General features: G+C 31.6%; 1 long non-coding RNA gene across 1 annotated transcript in view; it reads left to right on the top strand.

Annotated features, from left to right (window-relative positions):
- LOC106873982 (uncharacterized) overlaps window positions 1-2,353 on the top strand; it is a 41,719-nt gene extending 39,366 nt beyond the window's left edge. Inside the window, exon 3 of the long non-coding RNA XR_001409946.2 lies at window positions 2,264-2,353. This is a non-coding gene — a long non-coding RNA (uncharacterized LOC106873982). The remainder of the gene's footprint in view (window positions 1-2,263) is intronic.
- Window positions 2,354-3,763: the final 1,410 nt, after the last annotated feature.

Below are 3,763 nucleotides of genomic sequence, written 5' to 3'. Positions count from 1 at the left end.
TATATATATATATATATATGCATTCATGTGTACATATATACGTACGTACGTAAATACATACATATCTACTTGCACATGTTTTTTACTGAATAAATCAAAATAATGGTGTGTGTATGTGTATATGTATGTATGTATGTATGTATGTATGGTTGTATGCGTGTATGCATGTATGTATGTATGTCTGTATCTGTCTGTCTGTTTGTCTCGCAGCCTCTGTGTATATATATATATATATATATACATATATATATATTCCTTTTTTGTATCACCTAACAGTCTGGATGTTTTGCGTTCTTGTCCCATTTTGTATTTTATATACATACATATATATATATACATATATATATATATATATATATATATATATATATATATATATATATATATATATATATATATATATATGTATGTATGTATGTATGTATGTATGTAGGTATACATATATGGTGCATGTGTACGTGTATAATTCTATCAGTTACACGTAAATATACATATATAAACACACATACACACATGTATACATTTACATCTTATATCGAATTTGTTTTGTAAAACGAATGAAGGCAATGATGAACAAATACTCGAAGCAACTGAACATTGTGTAACATTATAAATATATTTGAAAGTTCTCGAAATCTTTGGCATATAATTAAATATAAAACATGATATTGTTAATAGGAAACTACATGAGTCAGCGTAGAATAAAGAAACAGACGTCTCGCTAAATATCAGACTCTTATTCATTTCAATGTCTTTATGACATTATGTTTCTTTTTCTTTTTTTGTTCTTAGAATTGTTTCAATTTTAACATAGACGAACTTGTTCTCTGACAAAGGAATGAAGTTCTAGCGCTGGAATTTAGATAACAAAGCGGTAAAATGGAAATGTTTTGCTTAGCATATTTTCACTGTTTCGTTTAGAGAGTTTATTTGTAAAATGCGTAGTAGCTGTTCATTTCTTTTCCCTTTTAAATAGTATAAGATATCCACGAAATACACGTACATCAAGCGATTACTTATATACATAAAGGCGGCGAGCTGGCAGAAACGTGGGCACGCCGGGCGACATGCTCAGCGGTATTTCGTCTGTCTTTATGTTCTGAGTTCAAATTCCTCCGAGGTCGACTTTGTCTTTCGGGGGTCGATATGATCGACTTAATCCGTTTGTCTGTCCTTGTTTGTCCCCTCTGTGTGTAGCCCCTTGTGGGCAGTAAAGCAATAAGAAACGTTAGCACGCCCGACGAAATGCTTAGCGGCATTTCGTTTGTCTTAACGTTCTGAGTTCAAATTCCGTCGAGATCAACTTTACCTTTCATCCTTTGGGGGTCGATAAATTAAGTACCAGATGCCTCCATCCTCCGCCACCTACAATAGAAAAGATTACTTATATACATAAGAGCACACTTGTATGTTATATTACTGTCTGTGGTAATTTATGCATTTGAATGTACAACGCTTTTGTGCCGTCAAAATTAACGTATTTCCATTTTCTATTTCCATAAATGGAAATTCCTTTTGATACAGACTTGATGTCAATATAATCGTTCCAGAACATAGATCCTTAGAAAATATTTTGAGTTTTCTTCATACATACATACATACATGTATACATATGTGTACTATGTATATATATGTGCATATATATTGGTATATACATATACATACGTATTTATGTGTGTTTATATATATGTGTATACACACACACACACACACATATATATATATATATGTAAACGTATAACGTATATATGTGTATATATATATATATATATATATATATATATATATATATATATATATATATATATATATATATATATATATATATATATTCACAACCACCTATATACAAATATTCATGGACAAAAATAAAATATTTTTCTGTATATATACCCTGAAACGATTTGTTTATTTATATAAAATCGTGAGATAAATCTTATTCGTTATTTTACGATGTCATACTTAAGTTGCTAGCCAAACCCTGCACCATGTTACACAGAATACACTTGTTTACACTTGCCTTGTTACTCTGGCACTGTCACCACCTCCACGTAACGGCGTTATGGAACTAACAGTCAGGAAGAATAATAGAGAATGAAATAATTTAATGAAAAACGCGAAAAGGATTCTAGATAAAACGAAGTATAATAGAGAACGGAAAATCCTTTTTCAAGATTTCTTATTTTTAAATTTTTTGAGGGGACTATTTACTTCCGGTTCACAAAGAAAATTGAATGTCTTTTTTTTTATATTTTCTTTTCAGTTTCATCTTATTAAAATTACACAGATTGAAAATAATATTCTGCAGGCGTTAAAACATTACCATATCTTGATGCTCTTCGGGAAAAATGAATCGAGGAAATGAAACGTGTTCTAAAGAATTCTAATAAATCATGAAATACACGAAAGAAAGAAAAAAGGAAAAAGAAAAATATTGTTAAAAATATTGTTAAATTATTAAATAAAACTCATTTCTCTATATTTCGAAGCTTCATTTTGTAATCGGAAATATTTTATTAATTTATAATTTTTTTGTGCGTTTTGATAAAGCAAATCTAATATTTGAAAATGTCTTAAATGTTCCGATTCTAGATTAGATTAGACAACTTGTAGTTCTCATTAGGCAAGCTTCAAGTGCGTTATCTCTCTAGGTCGATGGTTTGTATTGGATGAGACAAAGTTATCTGGAAGAGCAGCCCTCTGACTGAAATTCCAAGTATATTCTACTTCACATTTTTTCCTACCCAACCGCCCCTCTCTCTCACTCTCTCACTCTCTGTTTCTCTTTCATCTTTCTGTTCTCTCTTATCTCCTCTCCTTCTGTTCTCAAATTATTTTTAAAACTTTAAATAAATAATAATAATTGCTTCATTAGGTACGAAAACTAGTGAAGGAGGAAAGAAGAAGAAGAAGAAGAAGAAGAAGAAGAAGAAGAATAAGGAGGAGAAGAAGAAGAAGAATTAGAAGAAGAAGAAGAATTAGAAGAAGAAGAAGAAGAAGAAGAAGAAGAGAAAAAAACTATTAGCACAGCAGCTTTTCAAAAACAAAAAAAAAAAAGAAACAAGCAGAAAACAACAACAGCAACAAAAAAAAAATATATATAATCCGCACACTCTTTAAATACAACAGCAACAACACTAATAACAGATGCTGTACTAACAATAATAACAACAATACCAATACGAGGTTTTCTTAATGTTAAGTTTTACACGTAGTATGTGATGTTTGTTTATTGTCTGGGTGCAGTTCGTGGGAAGTATCAAAACTATCCAAAACTCAGTAGTCAGCCAACCACTGCGTATGATTATTATTATTATTATTATTATTATTATTATTGAGTGAGAAGCAGTGCATGCCATCAGAGTGACACTGGGGTAAAATATACGAAGCCCATTATACCCATCATGACTACCCGTCTGATAAGGGTACACCAGGCACATGCATCACAACCATATGTGTGCAACATGGTGATCTCATATCAAGGTAAACAGCGCATGACCTCACAGGTGGGATCCAGTTAGAATTTTCTTCAGGTCGAATAGCCCACCCGCTTAAAAGGTCCTTCAATAAGGGTTGTTTAAGGATATTGAGCAAAACACCCATGTTTCCAAAGGTGATTTATTCAAACCCCAAAGAATTCCTCTCGAAACATGGCTATGATGCTCCTCCACTACTTCTGCTCATGATCAGGGATGCACAAAAGAACATGCTCAACTGGTTAAGGTCAAACAACTGACAAACAAATCTGTGGTATTGAGCAGAA

This window comes from Octopus bimaculoides, chromosome 9 (genome assembly GCF_001194135.2).
Source record: "Octopus bimaculoides isolate UCB-OBI-ISO-001 chromosome 9, ASM119413v2, whole genome shotgun sequence".
NCBI classification, from domain to species: Eukaryota; Metazoa; Mollusca; class Cephalopoda; order Octopoda; family Octopodidae; genus Octopus; species Octopus bimaculoides.
This window is presented reverse-complemented; position numbering and strand designations above follow the sequence as displayed.